Source organism: Schistocerca americana, chromosome X (assembly GCF_021461395.2).
Source record: "Schistocerca americana isolate TAMUIC-IGC-003095 chromosome X, iqSchAmer2.1, whole genome shotgun sequence".
Classification (NCBI taxonomy): Eukaryota; Metazoa; Arthropoda; class Insecta; order Orthoptera; family Acrididae; genus Schistocerca; species Schistocerca americana.
The window spans coordinates 156218460-156239583 of record NC_060130.1 but is presented as its reverse complement, the minus strand read 5'-3'; positions in this window follow the sequence as shown (position 1 = coordinate 156239583).

The following is a 21124-nucleotide window of genomic DNA, read 5'->3' as shown; positions in this document are numbered from 1 at the left end:
AAGAGCTCAGGAAGGTGTTGACCTAAAAAGAGGCGGAAAAAGGAAAGGATGACTTGTATATCCCAATAAAAATTTTCTTATACTACACTGGTGTCCAGAATTAAAGCAACAATCGGAAATATTGTAAGATTGCGTTTATTTTGCAGCAAAACACTATAAACAAGTGATACTAAAGTAGGAATAATGTACAGAATACTGCAAGAAGCATAATGGTAGACAAAAATGTTCTCTGTTTTTTTTTTCAACTTAACGGGTTTGCACACACATTCCGACAACTGGTTAATGTACTCAGTATGCGGTGTGGCCACCTCTGGCAGAAATATAGGCCTGACAACGACGGGAAATGCTGTGAATATAGCCATCAATCTCATGTCGAGGCAATAAGGCCGATTCTTCTTGCAGAGGTGTTCGCAACTCTTCGCGAGTGGTTGGTGGAGGCTGACGTGATGCAACCCGTCTCTCTAGTGCATCCCAGACATGCTCTATGGGATTTAAATAGGTAGAACGAGCATGCTGCACCAGGCGTGCAGTATCTTCCGTTTCTAAGAAAACATCAACCACTTGTGCTCTTAGTAGGTTGAACACTATCGTCCTTGAATACGAAGTCTGAGCCCACAGCACGATACCGGATGACAGTGAAACATTGCCCCCAAAAAATAGTGGTATGCCTACACTCACACCGGCTATAAGTCTCAGTTCTCCTCAGTACTAGGAAATTATCTGACAAAGACTTACAATCAGTGCTTCTGGAAGGTGCTGCATCCTGCCAAGATTCTCTCAAACAATTGTTATGAAGGACAGGCGTCTGACACTATGTGGGATAATGAATACTGCACCTGTGGACATAATGCTTTTAAAGATACCACCTACACTGGTTGGTGCACTGTAATCATCATGACTACCGATAGAACAACAAGGAAAATGCGAATTCGTTCTTCCTCTCTGTCCTGAGGTGGCACCCCGTCCATCACGTGTTACCCTTCCTGCTTTCAACATACACAAACGTTCTCACCTCTACGTAGCGACTCCTATATCGCAGCACAAAGGATGTCTTATAAATGAGTGGGGGATTATGACTGTATCTTATCGAATTTAGCCGCCGAATTACTGATCCCACCAGTGTGGAAGCACCATCTGTCTTTTATCTCTTTCTGCAGATGAGACTTTCAGTGGCAAAAAAGTGCTTTACACTGGTCGCAATATTGCACCAACCACTAAACCCTGCGAAGTGGCCTACTGATCGTCAAATATAGAAAGACTCTTACTCAATCACACTGCTCTTCTAATGAGGACAGGAGCTTGAATAACAGAGTGTGAAACAGATCTCCAACCCAGCAATATATCACTGCATACAGTGTCGATGTAGTAAACACACAATTCGTATCCTGCACCATACAAAACCAGCCAATTTACATCATTTGTACATTTACCACGAAGACAGACAGCACTGTATACACTCCTCGAAGCACTAGATATTTCCCTAGAGGTCGGCAGTCATCCACCCCCAACAGGTGACCAGAGCACCCTCATTGGACCGAAGTCACTTTCAGAACTGTTCTACAAATTTGGGCCCATTCCCCAATGGTAAAAACGCGTTACTGTTTTTAGTCTGGACCTGCTTGCTTGCTCGCTTTTCTAAACCCAAGATTACAAGAACACATGTCTTTTCACATGGTTTTCCATAATATTTCACCATTTTCGAGGTACTTCTCGATATCAAGCATACAGCAGTATCCTACAGATCGCTCGTGCAATATATTTCCTAAGATATAGACTGGAAATTATTTCTCTACAAACGTAAAACTTAAGCTAGGTGGAGCATGCTGTAAACCACTGACTAACTAGAAACTTGTCACGCCTGCGAAGACATTTATGCGGAAACTCGAAAAAATTGGGAATACAGATATTTCCACTCGTGAATACCGATGTCAGCGATATAGCAGATTCCAAATCATCCCTATAATTTACAATGTCAACAAAGGTTTCTCATGTCAAGAGAAGTGGCGAACGTGTCTTCCACATGCTAGATGCATGCGCCACAATCGATCTTCTCTCAACTAAATAAAGGCGTGAAATGTGCAGAAGCAGTCAACTGAATAATTTCATGAGAGGGAATAATGGTCCTGCACAAACACTACTCCAAATTCAATCTTCTCAAATTTCCGTGCGATCACGAAAACTATCCAACACATACTAAGTATTAGTTCGCTATTCGCTCGCTAGAGGACTATACAGTTAACAGCCCTCTCCATTCGGACAGCTCCTACCGTTAACAGCAAATGTGACTCATGCCTACACAGGTCACCGGCACTGCATGCCGAGCACACGCAGGTTCAATCATCATCCTAAGAAATCGGTGACATATATATTTTATCCCTGTACTTACAACTAAATGCTACAATCGGGGTCTCAGCTGAGCGACATTGACAGTCACGACAGCTGACAGCCGTCGCTCTGGAAATAGAAATATCAGTACCATTCTTATGACTTGACATACTCTTCCCTTTGCTATCACAGTACTCGACGTCAAATCCATACCTTCCTTATGAATGGACATAGTCATTTCCTTTGCATATGTGGGAACACAAACACATACTTTATAAGCCTGATACTAAAGGCGAACCTATCACACACCCCCAACTACTAAGTATAATACTTCGTCAGCAACTGATCACTAGCCATATGAAATAACACTGACAGAAAATCAACTATGGGTGGACATGTCTAACACGTTTCTCTTGCGAGTGCCACCACCGTGTCTTAGAAAGAGATGTTTAATAGTCTTACAAATCGCCAGATATTAAAAAACCCGATCTCAACAACTACTTTATGTTACTGTCACAAGCGGTCTTTGTTCTACATGCGTACACAAGTACCCATGTTAAAATCTGTACCGGCTTTATATATCCATGTAGGGCATTACCTACGAATCGTGTGGTTTTTGCAGACAAATACCGGCACGGTGATCATAGGAGTGTATATTATCACACCAGCAGTCCAGTTACACGTAGCCCACGATGCAACCTCGTCATAAAATCGCTGAATTTTGAAAGTGATTCAGCTAAGGAACATGGTATGAAACCGCTATTTGCAACCCCCTCACACCGTCGCCACTAGATATTTCTCCAGTATTTGTAACGTATTCTGTCTTGATACCATGTCAGAGGTTCTGCTATACATCCACTGAGTTATAGGCAATGACTGATTGAGAAGGATCACAAACAGTAATAGATGGTGTGCTGGTTGAGGTCACAAGAAATGTACACTATCTTCTCAGATCACTAGTGTTACGCTATCTGCTAGAAATGATGTCTATGATTTGGAATCAAGTCTTTCTATTCAACCACATACCTGCGTTGGACCCTACATAATAGTCCTGTAATGATTACAGTCACTAGTGAATTATATTTCTGGCACTCTCATACCTCGAAAGAAGCCACCTTTATCGAACCTGTCTGCTACAGTAAAATTGCAACATGGTTTTAGGAAGCCCCTATGCATCTTGCAACTACCCCTGAGATTCTGCACTACCGTCCCTGCAGCTTTGCGCATGTGATTGTCCCATTGTAAGTCGTAACTGAGTAGCAGCCGCAGAAAACTATATCTACCACCCTCTGCAACCCGTGTAGAAACAGGCGAAGCTGAGTTACTGTGACAAAACTGTGTTTTGACCATTCGACGGAAACGAAGCCTGCTCATATAACATGAGGTAGTATAAAAGACAGTATGGGAAAAAGGGAAAGGATGTGGATTTTGCTACTGCATTGTGCTGCTTCTCCAAACTACAAGCACGTACTACAGATCCACATCCCTCAGGGTCCATTCACATCTGTCACCCCAACATTCTATCGTCATTATTGTGTTCCATCCACCAGAGAAAAATTAGGAAGTATAAAAGCTCCAATAACTTAATCCGATCGAGAACTCGATAAGACTTTTACTGCACCGCTCTCCTCCCATAAATCGAAACAAATACCACATGCATGCCGGCTTCGAGCATATGTGACGATCCTATTAAACACACAGGTACACTGTAGGAGGACGACCGCATCCCACAGACTATACTGTAAGTCGCAAGAGACGCTCACTGTGACCTTGTGTCGTTGTTGGAAATATTGTTCTTTTCTGCTGTAACACGCTTTGTACACTGCGATACATTTTGTTATTCCGCCATGACTTCGAGGTCAGTGTCAGGTTCTAAACTGACATTACACCCTCTGATCCATTGCCTCTCGCAGAGAACTAGACGTAGTTTGGTGTAAATCATGCTGTTACTGCACCTGCTCCTGTCATAATTAAGAGTGCAGTGTGATTGAGTAAGAGTTTTTCTGTATTTGACGATCTCTAGGCCACTTTGCAGGGTTTAGTTGTCAGTGCAATATGGCGATTAGTGTAAAATAGTTTTCTGTCGCTGAAAGTCTCATCTAGAGAATGAGAAAAAAGGTGGACGGTGCTTCCACACCGGCGGCATCAGTAATTCGGCGGGTAAATTCGATAAGGGCCAATCGTAATACCCCATTCTTTCACAATACATATTTTGTGCTGCGACATAGGAGTCTCTACATAGCGGTGAGAATGTTTGTGTATGTTGAAAGCAGGAAGGGTAACACATGATGGACAGGGTGCCACCTTAGGACCGAGAGGAAGAACGAATTCGCATATTCCTTGTTGTTCTATCGATAGTGATGAGCCGGCAGGGGTGGCCGCGCGGTTCTAGGCGCTACAGTCGGGAGCCGAGGGACCGCTACGGTCGCATTTTCGAATCCTGCCACGGACATGGAAGTGTGTGATGTCCTTAGGTTAGTTAGGTTTAAGTAGTTCTAAGTTCTAGGCGACTGATGACCTCAGAAGTTAAGTCGCATAGTGCTCAGAGCCATTTTTGATAGTGATGATGATTACAGTACACCAACCGACATAGGTGATGTCTTTAAAAGCATAATGTACACGGGTGTGGTATTCATTATCACACATAGTGCCGGACGCCTGTCTGGCAGGATGCAGCACCTTCCAGAAGTGCTGATTGTAAGACTTAGGTAGATTATTTCCTAGGTCTGAGGAGAATCGAGACATACAGCCGGTATGAGTGTAGGCTTACCATAATTTTTCAGGCTCTGTGCAGATATAGAAGATAACTGCACTGTTTGTGTAAAATATGTTTATTACAGTGTAAAGTTATTGTGGCTTATTTTATGGCATGATCAGAGAAGGTGAGTGTGTGTCCTATCGTAAGGGATGTGTAGAATCAGCACATCTATAGCTGCGAGAGTATGAGAGAGATTTTTTACGTGGAAAATTATGTGCGATATAGATATTGAGATTCGTTCCAGAACCACAGGTGTCCAGAGGATACATTACCTGTACATCGATTGGTGTCAGACTTTAGCTGAAATCGTAATAATTGTAGTTACACTGGTAAATCTGTTCCTGGCTTTCAGTATTCTTGTGAGTCTTGTATGTATTTGATGACCTGTAGATAACTTCTGCTGGTTTGACTGTCAGTGGAATTTAGCAACCTGTGCAAAATAATTTTGCCACTGAAAGTCTCATCTGCCGAAAACAATGGCGAATGGTGCTCCCACTGGACCAACACATCAGCTATGCGTCATCGCACTAGCAGCAGTGGATACAAACGCGTGTGCTCCAGAGGGTGACTTGGCGCTTATTTAGGCAGACATGTGACGTCAGTATAACACTCGAAGAAGTTTTACATGCCGTCGGCAGCAGAGAGAGAGTGATGGCTCGTGCTGGCTTGCGTCCGGCACTGGCTCGCGTTGGCGTCGACGCGAGCGCGCTCTTGGAGCATCTGTGCTATGCAACTGGGTACTCGCCCGGTCTGGTCGCGTCAGCAACGGTGCCTAGGTGAACATGTATTCTGAGAGGAATTTATCAGCTGTCGCGGATGAAAGGGATGTTGCCTCCTCGTGCTTGCTGGACCCGAATGGGCAGCTATGCGCCACTCCGTGGGGGGTGCTGTTGCTCAAATGGTTCAAATGGCTCTGAGCACTATGCGACTAAACTTCCGAGGTCATCAGTCGCCTAGAAATTAGAATTAATTAAACCTAACTAACCTAAGGACATCACACACATCCATGCCCGAGGCAGGATTCGAACCTGCGACCGTAGCGGTCGCTCGGCTCCAGACTGTAGCGCCTAGAACCGCACGGCCACTCCCGCCGGCCGGTGCTGTTACATCCTGACTTCTGGGAGCATGTGCAGTAGCCTCCTGTGTGGCCCAGTGGACAGGCGGTGGCGGGTGGTTCCTCCGTACGTTTTTCGTGTCGGTTGAATTATTTTGTGAGCAGGTTTGTAGGTTGTGCTATGCGTTATTTGGACATTCAAAATGGTTCAAATGGCTCTGAGCACTATGGGACTTAACTGCTGAGGTCATCAGTCCCTTAGAACTTAGAACTACTTAACCCTAACTAACCTAAGGACGTCACACACACCCATGCCCGAGGCAGGATTCGAACCTGCGACCGTAGCGGTCGCGCGGTTCTAGACTGTAGCGCCTAGAACCGCTCCGCCACCCCGGCCGGCAGTTGGACATTTTATGAGTTGATTTCGTGTCCGTACATCAGTGTACTGCACTATTTTGGAGGAGTTTGCATGTCTGTACTGAAATTATTTCAGTAATTTAGGAGTTTTTTTAGTGTCTACAGAGTGTTATTTACGGAAAATTTTACAGGTTTGTAGGCTGTGTGGCATGACCCGAAGCATGTCAGAGTATGTGTTTTGTATCAGTGTGATGAATATACTATCTCAAATCCATCCATAAATAAATTGTTCCAAAATAAATAAAGAACACTCCTTCCTCTCTCGAGCAGCCTGGCACAGGCTGAGTCATTTCCCCCCCCCTTCCCCCCCCCCCCCCCCAGACAGTCATCTTGTGACGGAACGCACGACGGCACCCTCTGGTGACAGTAGTGTGTACCAGGTCACGACCTCACGTTGACCACACTGTCTCCCAACGTCTTGGATAACGGTACTTACGTCATCAGTTGATGTCATGCCCACCATCTTGGAGTACGTCATGGAATGGACGACATTGCCCTCCGGTGGCTGTACCATGTACTACGCCAGTTGGAGTCTGGATCTGTGAACACACAGGATGGCAGTACTGTATCAAATTAGTTAAGTAAAGACTGGTGCGTGCAAAATAAAGACTTATGTCCATCACAGGTTGAGTCCTCCCCCGCTATTTCCTAGAAAGAGGTGGTGGTCATATGACTTAATTTATTGGAGGTAGCCTAGCTGCCCTTTCTTTCCCGCCATTTTTAGGTTGGTAGAAATAGCTCAAGTGAACTTTCTTTACCACCACAATTCAAACTTTGCACCAATTCCTAGGATGAGGTGGCGGTTGGATGACTTGGGTTAGTGGAGGTAGCCCAACTACCCTTTCTCTCCCACTTTTTCTTAGGTTAGTAGAGGTGTGTTGCGTTGTCCTGATGGAATTTGAACTTACCTCCGTATTCTGCAGGAGGGTTAGGTTAGTGGAAGTAGCTCAATTGACTTATCTTTCCACTGAAATTCAAATTTACACCACAAAAATACACCATCTTGAATAACGTCATGTCCGCCATCTTGGATGATGTCTTCAGATGACGTCATGGCTGCCGTTTGGATGATGTTATCGCCGATATCTTGGATAACGGTACTTTTGGTAGAAACAGCTTGTCCCAATACTCATGAGGTGTATATAAACACGAGTGTTGGAACTTTAATAGTGGCAACTATTTATTTATAAATGGTTCAAATGGCTCTGAGCACTATGGGACTCAACTGCTGAGGTCATTAGTCCCCTAGAACTTAGAACTAGTTAAACCTAACTAACCTAAGGACATCACAAACATCCATGCCCGAGGCAGGATTCGAACCTGCGACCGTAGCGGTCTTGCGGTTCCAGACTGCAGCGCCTTTAACCGCACGGCCAATTTATTTATAACTCGTACAAAATAGATACGTGTTTCAAAGTTTTACTGACTTTCAAAGTAGTCACCAGCATTGTGTATAACCCGTTGCCAGCGATGTGGAAGTTGTAGGATACTCATAGTAGTGCCAGTTGTGCTGATAGTTCCAGCACCATGGTCTATTGCCTGATGAATTTGTAGCAGGTCTGAAGCAAATGCCATGAAGTGTTGCCTTCAGTTTAGAAATCAAGTTGAACTTAGGAGGGCTTAAGTCAGGGAAGTGCAGTAGGTGGTATAGCACTAAGCAACCACATTAGTCAAACAAATCAGAAACAGTTTGGACTGTACGTGCTTGAGGATTGTCCTGCAAAATGATGGTCATGACCTGCACAAAGCGTCATCATTTCTGTCTCTCAGCTGGTCGTATGTTGTGTTCCAAAAGTGAACAGAATAGAGACAGAAGTGATGACACTTTCTACAGGAAATGACCATCATTTTGCAGGATAATTCTCAAGCACATACAGTGCAGTGATTTGTTTGACTGGTGGGGCTGCTACTGCACCTACTGCACTCCCCTGACTTAAGCCCTCGTAAGTTTAACTCGATTCCTAAACTGAAGGAAAAACTTCACGGCAACACCTCGGGCAATAGACTGCGCCGCTGGAACTGTCAACACATCTGGCACTGCTATGAGTATCCTACGACTTCCACATCGCTAGGCATCGAGTTATACACGATGCTGGTGACTACTTTGAAGGTCAGTAAAACTTTGAAACACGTATCTATTTCGAACGAGCTGTACATAAATAGTTGCCACTGTTGAAGTTCCAGCCATCATATGTTGTACATTTTGTCAACCTATTCTTTTCAGTGTGTTGCATTTTTATGCCTTAATGCAAGTTGATCAGCTACATTTTTATGCATGTTGTAAATAATTGCGTAACATAAGTTACTTCAATACGTTTGTGTCCTAGTATTTAAACAATTTATTTCGGACTTTCTCTCTCATGGTTCAGCTACAGCAGTAATGCAGTGCCGATTCTATCGCTTTAAGTTAATGATTATAAGATGATGACTTTTTCTCTCTTGTCGTTAAGCACTACTGAAGCTCAAGAGAATTATTTGCTTCACTTTCATTTATTCTCTCAACTATTACTGAACAGTTCGAAGATAAATCTTTTTTTGTAGCGACATGTATCATTATTAGTGGCCATATAAGATATGTATTTTGAATGTTGTATTTATTTTGCTGTTGTTACTAACTACATATGGCCATACAATTCTGATTGTTGTTGTCAGTAGACATAATATATCTAATGAGTCCCTTATTCTGCTTACACCTCAAACTTGAGTGTCGTCTAGTGAATATATTAACGTATTTGGTGTGGTTGTCAGTGGACATAACGTGTGTAATAAGTCCCTGAGTCGTTTTACACCTCAAACTTGTGTGTCGTCAAAATAAAATATTTATATTTTGGTGTGATTGTCCGTGGATATAGTGTGCGTTGCCCCTGAGTCTGCTGCACCTAAGACATTTGTTTCTTTACCCGGTTTTCTGTTGCTAGACGATTTTTCCTCTGTTGACTTATCAAATGAACTACTTTCAGTGTCAGGTAGATTGGAGTGGTCACCAGCACGATGATATTTGTGTATTTATTTTCTCTCTCTTTGCAGTATTTTCAATTCTATGTAACATTTGTATCTACACAACTGAAAGAGATTATTACACCCTTGGAGAACTACAAATAACGTTTCGTTGTCCTGTCAAATGAAGTGCTGTAAGTGTCAGGTAGTTATGAGTGCTTACATCCAAAAGATGATACTTGTGTATTATTTTTTCTTGACTATATTGTACAGCTTAATACCTTCCTATTATGTAAATAACTTACCTAATCTTATGCTTATGTTTATGTTTTCTACCACTTTTGTAAAACATTTGATGATATTTTTCTCAATTTTGTTATATATGAAGTTTGCGTTTGCTCCTTACCAACGTGTTAAGAAAGTATCACTCCACAAAATTCTTGAGAGTGAGGGTGGGGTTTATGAAAGTTGGACGTGTATGACTCCGCTGTATGCATACACAAACTCTGAGTCTGAGATATTATCACGAGTAGTACCGACCGAGCAGTTGGCGAGGGGTGTCGGATGTGGTCAGTCGAAGGGTGCAGTGGAGAGAAGCCGCGTGACGTAAGAGGTCGCAGTCTGCCGTGATCGTGATAGTAGCGCCTGATTAGTGGTAGTAATTGAGGAATTTTTGGTAATTTGTCTTTTCGCTGCACGTAGTTGTTGACTGCCTGCGCGCTGGAGAGGTTGTGTTAGATTTATGTATGTATACACTCAGATCAATATTCGTACCTTTTTTGAGGCCAGAAACGTGTTTATTGAGTACAGATATTGTGGAATAATTAAATGTCCGTGTAAATTTTGTCAGCATTTAAACCATAAATTTTCTGAATATGGTAAATTAAATGCTTTTATTGGTTTCTTTCATTTTTCTTTACATCGTTTAAGGTTTGTTGACCAAACACCTCCGGATCATTCAATTTCTATGGATAGAAGTATGGCAGTAAATGATGCAATTAGTCCATGCAATCTGCATGGGTAGCAGTATTACTTTTTGAAATATTTTAGCGTGTTGCTGATCACGCAGTTGCAGCGGCAAGACGAGGTAAACTGTCTGTTGCGCACAGGAGCATTGCAGAACAGTTGTAAGGAGGCGTTAGAAGATATTTTAAAACTCGCAGTCAGATGGTTGAGAACTGATTTCTTTATAATTCGTAGGGGGAGTAATTAATTGTATGTTCTGCTTCTATCTGTTCCGTTTTTCTTTGTTTTGTGCTCAGTCAGTATACTATTATTGTCAGAGACGCAACATCACACATATTTCCGTACAAGGGATTTAAAATAATTACGAACACGTGTCAGCACCTAAAAAGATTGTTGAAACTCGTCAGTTTCCTGATAAGGCATGGCTGGATACTTTATGTAAGTCAGAGTAAACGAATATGCAGTCGCCACCACAGCGATGACAGTGAGCTGAATAACTACCCATGGGTTTCGATAGAATCTCAATCTGAGTTCCACTGGTCATCGCGAAATAACGGAAGCACATCTTGCGAAATGCCTCATTCCGATTGCTCGTCTCGTCGCACGCCAAATGGCAAATTCCTGGATAAAAGGGCGCATCAGCGGCCGGCAAATAACCTCTGATTCAATAGCGTAATTAAGGCCCTGAAATGCTAATCAGCAGCGTAATTTCGAATCGGAAACGGGAGTATGCCACATCGAACAATGGGAAAGCCCCTTTCATATCCTGCAGTTGGTTGAATACACATGCAAACAACGACCGAAACTCGGTCTCTGTCTCTCCCTACGCTTTCGCATGCATTGTGTGTATGTGTGTGTGTCTGTGTGTGTGTATGTGTACTTGTGAATGTGATTGGGTGTGTGCGTGTGTGTGTGTGTGTGTGTGTGTGTGTGTGTGTGTGTGTGTGTGCACGGGCGCGCGTATGGATGGTTAAACGTAATTCGTTAAACTGAGAATTTAAACTGCTCGAAAGTGTGGCGAACCACACGAAGTAACAACACCGGTTACAATAATTTGGGATCCAGGCTTGCAACAGCCAACTTTTAATGTCTATAAGTCACTCTTAACTCAAGTAACAGCATATACACCAACCGATATGAAAGTACTACTGAGCTATTGAATGACAGTGTGGAACTTCTGAGGATGTATGGAAGTCTGTACTAGAAATAAGGGAATCAGGTGCTGGTGAGGCAGAGTTGCCGTAAAACCTGGAGCATATCACGCGGTAGGACAGTATTGATCGGTTTTCACCAAGCAAAATTTGTGGGCTGCGGTAAACTGTTTCTGAGATATCTGCTCATACAGAACACGTTGCCAATTGTTTTTTGACATGCTGTATTCAAGAGGGCCGAACGCAATAATGAACTGGGACAAGGCCATACAGTGTGACGACAGTGATGTCGAAACGAGCTTTTATTCGGATACCCAGATTGGTGGCAATGGACTGTACTTTGTGAAATGCTGTTCATTTTAATGCTAGTCCGACTGAGCTCTTTTTTCATAATCCCCTTTGTTGCTATCAGTTCCGAGCATAGGTCATTTTCAAGCAGTAAGTAACAACACCACATACGCCGTTTTTAAAATATGAGATACCTTTGCTCTGTTATACTTTTCCGTGCTTGTCTTCAGAGTCATTACATGACATAAAACCACCCGCATATTTTTAGTAGGAAATTGAAGCCGACGGACATTAACACTAAAACAAGGAGGCGCCTCATAGTGCATGAAGTACGTGTTTTGTCGCACAGCTGAAGGTACATGTGCTGACAGATCAGGTAGCGCATTTTCTGCTAAATTATTATAACCTTGTCCGCTGAGTCTGGGTGGAAGGAAGTGAGGTCCTAGCAAAAAGTTACCAATAATGCCGGCCCAAACAGTAACAGAAAATCTTTGTTAATGACTTGCATCAAGAGTTGCGTGAGGACTGACGTCTGGAACTGCATGACGATGTGGAAAATTTACAATCTGATCTCGCTGAAACGACACCTCACCTGCAAATAGCATCATTTCACTAATATCGGGATTGACACTTTGGTGAATAAACTATTCACAGAAAAGTACCCGCACAGGAAAATCAGCTGCTGGTGATACCTGCACACGCTGTAGCCGCACGGGGTAGCCGAGCGGTCTGAGACGCTTTGACACGGTCCGCGCGGCTCCCACCGTCGGAGGTTCGAGTCCTCCCTCTGGCATGGGTATGTGTTTTGTCCTTAGCGTAAGTTAGTTTAAGTTAGATTAAGTAGTGTGTAAGCTTAGGGACCGATGACCTCAGCAGTTTGGTCCCATAAAACCCCACCGAAAGTTTTCAATATGCACACACTGTAAATGGTATGGATACAGCTAGTCCTCGTGTACACTCGCCAGACAATCAGTCAGTGTTGCAGCTACATTTCGTGAAGTGACACTAGGGTCGTCGTCAACTGCATGAAGAATTGCCGCCTGCTGTTTCAGTGTTCTCGTCCTGCTAGGCCTCTCCTGGTCGCGAGTATCAGGCTTAAGGCCCCATGTCCCTAAGACGACAGTAAATGGCTACAAAATGTTTCCAGTCGGGGCACCCTCGTCCTGGAAATCTCTCCCGGTACAAACAATAGGGCGTGCACCATTGCCGTCAGCTAATCTATGCAGCAAATGGGTATTGTTATCTCTGAATTTGTGTATATTGTCACTGTGAGAACCAAGTCTGTGATATCCCTGCATAGTAGTGCGTGTGCTTGCAACGGTCGTACTGATCGTGAAACAGTTCATATTGCTTGTAAACAAGCAATGACGTACGTCGATTGGCAACAGGGACATGTAAAACCAAACACTGGCGGTGCACAATGTAACCATACGAAGCAAGGAGTGCGTATTTCACATGATTGTAACATTTTGCTCTTGTGTGTTTTCCATGATTAATGAGCTGCATAAAATGAGTTGTAACATGGAAACAAAGCGTTTCCAGACCCATGTTACAGAACATAATGACTTCGTCTACATGTGGGGAATGTATTCTGCAATTTGTGCTGTACATTCTTGTTACATCCTGTATAATGCTACTCATTTCAAAGATTAGTAGTGGTACAATTTCTTCGAGAAAAAATAACTCATAATCGATTAAGTCTCGCCGTGTTTATGTAGATTAGGTGTCTACTACCCGAAAAGCTATGCTCACTCTACATCTAGCGCCTTGTAAAACACTTTGCAGAGCATGTCTGTGTTTACGATCGTTTCTTGCTTTACAATTTCATCTCTCTTGGTGCATTGTATGCAGCACACAGCAAGGTGGCGCAGCAGTAGGACGCTATACTCGTATTCGTGAGGATCGAGCTCCACAACCAGGTAAGTTTTCCGCGATATCCCTAAATCGCTTTAGGTAAGCGCAGAGAGAGTTTCTTTGAAAGGACACGGATTTTCTTCGCTGTCTGTCCCTCTCCGTTGTCTGTCTCGAATGACGTCGTCGTCGATACGACATTCAACCTGTTTTCATTCTTTCTTCCTTCAATACAGGCTACGTTTGGAAACGCGCGTGACAGCTGCATCATTCCGCGAGAAACTAACTCACTTACTGGATCAAAGGTTTATAATTCGAAAAGATTCAAATAACAGACTGTCCATTCACACTGAAGTTCCTCATGAATAGCGGATGTGTTTGAAAAAAAGTCCGAGAGACTATGCATATTCCCGTAGCACAAAACAAGCTCATCCTCAAGGTCGTGAAGGCCCAAAAGATGCCTACTGGCCGCCGTGTCATCCTCTGTCTTACAGCTTCATGTGGATGCAGGTCGGAGCGGTATGTGGTCTGCACACCGCTTTCTAGCCGTATTGCGAACTTCCCAGACCGTGGAGCTGCTATTACTGGGTCAAGTAGCTCCTCAGTCGGGATCACGAGGCTGAGTGCCCCTCATACCAGTCCTCCCGCCAAGGAAATGCCCTTGGCAATACCCGGAATTGCATGGCAGACATCTCCGGACCACTCAGCTACGGAGGCGGACCCTTTCTCATAAAGCTGCGGTCAGAAGAGACACGTGACACCGCTTATGGTGAACGATTCCCCGCACCTGCGCTAAGCCGCGCAGAGTGGCCGCGCGGTTTGAGGCGGTCTGTCACGGACTGCGTTGCCCTTCCCGCCGGAGGTTCGAGTCCTCCCTCGGGCATAGGTGTGTGTGTTGTTCTTCGCATAAGTTAATTTAAGTAGTGCGTAAGTCTAGGGACCGATGACCGAAGCAGTTTGGTCCCTTAGGCATTCACACATATTTGTACATTTTAGACCTTTCCTAAGTTTCGTCTGTGAGGCTCTCAACTCGCAGCCTGATATTTTCTATTAGTGTGAAAACCCAGCTACTTCATAAACCTCTCTCAAAACACACAGATGGTACAGACTCCACACTTTACTTCAAAGATAAGGCAGAAAAATGTTAAAGTCTCTAGTGAAAGGCAATATTTTTGCTACGGCCGTCCTGACCATCGATAAAAGCCTTTCAGTACGCACTGTGATGGTTCCTTCTGAAATGGCACTGCCAACTTCCTTTCCCACCTTTCTTAAGCCGAAGTTGTACTTGTCTCTAATGATCGCGCTGTCGACGAGATGTTAAACGTTAATCTTCCTTTATTATGCATCCAATCCGTCAAGCGAGATCCTTATCGTCAGTGTCTTTCGATTGTGGGTAAGATTCATAAAACGTCATAAACTGAACCCAAAAAGTAACGATCAGACACTGAAAATATTTAAAGTTTTCCACAACTACGAGCGCTAACGTAAGTATGTTAAATTCCTTTGTGTAAAAGGACACCCGAGTGTCACACAGATTAAAATGGGAGACAATGTGACGCACCAATGTGTGGCAGAAACTATAATATATAATCTAACACTGACATTGCGCTGTCTTACAGGAGGAAAAGCACTCCCAATTTACAGGACGACTAAAATTCCAACCACGTGCACCTAAACAACCATGGTTCACTCAAACGAAATTATTTAAATGTCACACATTTACCTGCCGCTACCCATCAATACACAATCGAAGTTAACGGGTTTTTTCAAATCTGCTACTTGAAACTTTATATTTACACCACATACCAGTGATGGATACGTAAATGTATCAGAAGTCGTTTTTGATGTTGTTGTTGTGGTCTTCAGTCCAAAAACTGATGATGCTGCTCTTTAAGCTGATCTTTCCTGTGCAAGTTTCACCATCTCTGCATAATTTCTACAACCTACACCCATTTGAATCTGCTTTTTAAATTCAAGCTTTGATCTCCCTCTACAGCCTCTATTGCTCCCTATCCCCGGAACCATTTTCTCCCTCTTACTGAGTTTGATATTCCTTTATGCCTCAGGCTGTGTTCTGTCAACCAGTTCAATTCGTTACAGATAAAACTACAATATTTGACTTTAAGGCATGACGTTTTGATCTACGTTTTGATTCATTAGCAAGACACTAACTGACTCAGTTTCCACTCATTTGCCGAAGGCAGATACATTGTTAATTCCTTATGATCGCTTTCTTGATCCTACTTCGTAACAACAACCAACCCTTAGCCACTGTCATCGTTACATTTATATTTTCTCAACAATTAGTCGTAACTTTCGTTGTTATAAAATTCAATGAAATTACTTGAATCAGTTTATAACGACTTGTGCATAACGTACTGTAACATTTTGCTTACTTGGTTCTTTCACCTTAAAATGCCTTTTTTTGTATCTCAAAATTTAGGTAAATATCGAAAATGGAAATATATTGGTTAATTGGTTTGTTTGGAGTACCAGCTTTATATCTTACTTTACACAACTAAGACCTGGGCTCAGAGACATTTCCCACGTGAATATAGTAATATTAATGATCAGTTCTAGTTTTTACAAAATATCCAAATTATATAGTAAATTTGCGAATTCATTTCGCTTAACTATAAAACAGGGGAAAGTTGGGTTAGTTGGCTCAAGGGGCTAGTTGTCACACAGGTTCTATTTCCAGACACCGTAGAGTCAGAGTACAGTCACCATTATAGTAGGGAATGCACGTAAAGGTGCGCTATCCACCGAGACATCAGTTTTCTTGGAAGCATCACGAAGCAAGGACTCCCATTTCATCGTTTTTCTGACTGCTGGGTAAATTTTTTCGCCGCAATTTTTTTTCCTCATGAACCTGTATATCGAACTGAAGGGACCCTAGTGGTGCTTATCGAAAGAGTGGTTAACTGTGGTTGCAGGCATGTATAATAATCTTTTCTGCCTAATGTTTTGACTTCTGTGGCATCCATTTTGTTTTTCATATTCTCTTGGGATTAGTTGGCAGAGGTACGTATGGGATCAGTTGGCATGTCTATAACAATTCGCCCCACATCTACATCAACTAACCCATCTACAACCGTTTATTTAAAAATAAACAAGAACTTCGCCCTTTTCCCAAAGGTAGCCATAACAGCAATCCAGCTGTTGCCAAAAAATGGGTTTATTGCCAATTTAACATACAGTTCCATTAAAGACATAATCAGAGCTGAAACGGCCAGTAACGAGAAAGAGTCATATACAGTCAAGAAGGGTGACATGGCTAAGATAGAAGTCAAAGACATAAAAAATTCTTAGGAAACAGGTTCTGATGAAAGCGTTTCAGACTTTTGATATGCTGAAAGTAGCGACAGATTAGCCTTCCTTAATGATAATTCAGAGGCGGAACAATTTTTCGATGACGAAGAGCTTTCTCTCTCAGCCTCCTGCCACGAAAGTGATGAGGGTTCTAATTCGACTGTTCTTACTAACACTGGAGAACCCTAAAAGTTTGCCGACAGGTCACATCGAACAAGAGCAACAACGCATCCCACACAATCTCAAGGGCCTCTTAATCAGTTCTGGCCGAGCGGTTCTAGGCGCTACAGTCTGGAACCGCGCGACTGCTACGGTCGCAGGTTCGAATCCTGCCTTGGACATGGACGTGTGTGATGTCCTTAGGTTAGTTAGGTTTAAGCTGACCTGAGAAGTTAAGTCCCATAGTGCTCAGAGCCATTTGAGCCACTTCATCACTCTGAATCCCACGTAAATGATTTTTTTAATTATTTGTGAAATAATGCACGCCAGCCAGTACTCTGGGAAGATTGTCGAAACCAATTCCTACGAGATTCTCGTGTCCACCACGGCCAAAAAGGAGAAATACTGGAGTTGGCGAGACTAGGACGATTCGGTTTGATACAAGCAAATTAAAATTGTGTGAAATTTGAATCCACTTATCTAAGCAAGCAAGCCCAAATTCCTACATTCGTGGATGATTTAAAACTAAAATAATAAGCAAAATTTATTTTTCTGGAAGACTCCTTTCGTTACTCATACATTTAAGTCCACACCATTGTTTATACATTCAAACAGAATTTGTTTTTGTTTAACTGATAAGCACTGCTCAAAACAGTTAGGGGATCAGATGAGATATCATACACAAAAGACATATGGTAACGTATTTTTTCAGATATCGGTTACAATTGTAATTTGTGTGTTATACAGTACGATATTTTGCTGTCTCAACTTCTTACTTGAGGTTTACATGGCTTTTACGAAGAGCGAGGCACCACGGGGCTACCATAATTGTGAAACAGTCATTCACGTTGCCCTCTAATGTGGTGTGTGATCATCTCGGACAGCCAGTACAGTTGCTCGCCTGCTCGGCTTGGACAGTAAGAGATTATCAAGCAACTCTTGAGGGATATTTGGCCATTCTTCCATGAGCGTAATATCTAGCTCTGCAACCGCTGTGGGAGGTCCTGGTCTGGGTGCGGTGCATCTGCCAAGTGCATCCCAGACATGCTCAATCAGGTTTAAGTCTGGTGAGCAATCTGGCCACTCCATTCTTTCAAGTCCCTCAGCTTCAAGCACGTTGTCCACCAGTGCAGGTTTGAGGGGGACGAGCGTTATCGTCCAGCAGAAGGAACCTATCTCCTGTGGCACCAGCGTATGGCACAACAAAAGGTCGAAGGATCTCGTATTTTACCTCTGAGCAGTCAAAGCGCCATTTGAATGGCATAGAGGTCCGTACGTCGGCCAATACTGACTCCTGCCCACACCATTTGTCCAGCACCATGACATGGTGATGTTTCCTGCACATAATCAGAAATGTTCCGTGTTCCACACTCTCTCGAGATGAGGGAACGACGATTGTTCGACTGAAAACAAAATGTTGAGTCCAGAATGAAATTTTCACTCTAAAGCGGAGTGTGCGCTGATATGAAACTTCCTGGCAGATTAAAACTGTGTGCCGGACCGAGTCTCGAACTCGGGACCTTTGCCCTTCGCGGAGAAGTGCCCTACCGACTGAGCTACCCAAGCACGACTCACGCCCCGTACTCACAGCTTTACTTCTGCCGGTACCTCGTCTCCTACCTTCCCGCGAAAGGCAAAGGTCCCGATTTCGAGTCTCGGTCCGGCACACAGTTTTAATCTGCCAGGAAGTTTCAAAATCTTGAGTCATCTGTGAACAGTACTCGGCGCCATTCGTTACGACTCCAATCCTGATTTCCCTCCACCCATTTTCTGCGGTCTAAACGGTATCGTGGTGTTACTGGGACACACGCCATAGACCTACGTGCGAAGAGGCCACATTCCCGAAGGCGATTTCGGACTGTTTGCGTTGATATTGCGCGTCCTGTTGCTGCCTGGAGGGTGCGTTGCAGGTGAGTTGCATTCAGCCTCCTGCTTCGACGGGCTGTTAACCGCAGATAACGGTCATCTCTTGCTGACGTTACCCGTGGATGATCTTGGCCTAACTTTCTTTCAACGGTTTCCATTGCCTGAAATCGCGTCCAGGTCCCTCAAATTACACTTTGGGACACTCCAATACCTGCAGCCACCTCCCTCTGTGTCTGTCCCGCTTACAATCATCCTACAGCTGTCCACACCTTGGCTTTGGATAAGTCACGTTGTTGTTGCCTTGCACTGCCTGCTGACTACATTATCTGAATCCAACTGCTGGTTTGATTCGTTTGGTAGAGTAAACACAAGTGAACACCAACCCCTCTGCAGCAACTTTTCGTTATTACCACTAACTCGGTACCGTAATGTTGTTGCCTTCACTCCATAGAACCGACAGAAAGACGTCGGACCATTTTAGCTAATTTTGCCGATGACAATACTTCAGAAACTAGATATCTCAACTGATCCCCTAATTGTTTTGACCAGTGTATTTTCATGAGGAATATACTTTTTGAAAGTTTTATTCTCTAAAAAGGAAGTTACCACAGATTTTAATAAAATAAAATTTTTAAATGATTTTCTCGAAAATATCTATGTTCTGCCTAAGTTGCTCTATTTGTGTCAGGCTATACCAACTCACCATCTAAGTGTACGCCAGCTAACTGTGCACTTACGGGTAGCTGGCATAGTTGAGAGCTTTTAGGAAAAGAGATTTTGGGGTGACCTAAACACATACTGCATTTAATTAGTAGGTACTCCATGAGTTTGCAGTCAAGAAGTTAAGCTATCCATCGCATTCACCAAAATCTCTCCAAGTATTGCACAAAAATGCAGGAAAATTAAAAACCAAAATCCATGCCAACAAGCCCCATTCTCCCCTGGCTATAAATTCACATTTTATGTCAAATTAATAACATTTGCGCTTGGGAAAAATTATTTTAGATAAATGTGAAACCCTCATGAGAAAACGAGAATATTAGTTAATATAAATGTCAGTCAGTTCACATAAAAGTAGCGCCAGAAGGAGACCACTGAAATCGTGTCTCAAAAGTTGGTTTGTCCAGTGTACTTTTTTGCATTATGATATGGCACGATACTCAGAAAACTTACATGTCAATAGTGTTAGCTGTGAATTCAAAATTATATTTACACTGTCAAAATCTGGGAATATAATGCATAAAGACAGACAATGTCTGTTTACATAAACAATACTAATAGTTTCAAAATTGTGCACATGACAATTTATTTAATCCAATTAATGTATTCTGTCATACCTTCTCTCTCCATTTTTGTGTCTTGAGGTTTGACTCCTACTCCTTGTTTCCTGATTTATCTCCACCTCAGGAACATTTTTTCTCTGTCAGTATTCTCATAAAACATTTGTACCTAACACTAGAATCGGTTCAAACTTTCGTGTCCCATTGATTAGCAGATACAAATTCCCATAATATTTATGAAAGGATGAATATTTACAAATAATCATTCATATTTTTAATAGGAAAAAGTTAAGAATAGAAATTATTATTAGTAAGCACATCTCAGTCTGCAAATAATTATCAGTAACAAAATATAAGACTTATTACTATAATACAAACAGATAAACCACAATCTTTGGTAAGGTGATTTATCACAACAAGACTTAGTGTTTTATTAGTTCTCAGATGCAAATATTATGTCATTAAATATAAACCTCGTACAGTCCCTATCATCATGACTTCATTCCTCACAGATTCAATGAATCTCTTCCTTCTGTCTGTTCATTAACATCCCATTTAGAAACCCCTAGTTCTCTCTTCAACAGTGTAAAGACAATAATATTGTTACTTATATCAGCAATATATCTAATCCAAACATTTCACTCTCCATTCCATAGGATTGTTACTACATCATTTTAAGACGTAATTGCGATATGTAAGAGATATCCTTCATTATTCTGCATTACACATTTTCTAAGTTCACATTTGACAGCTTCATCTA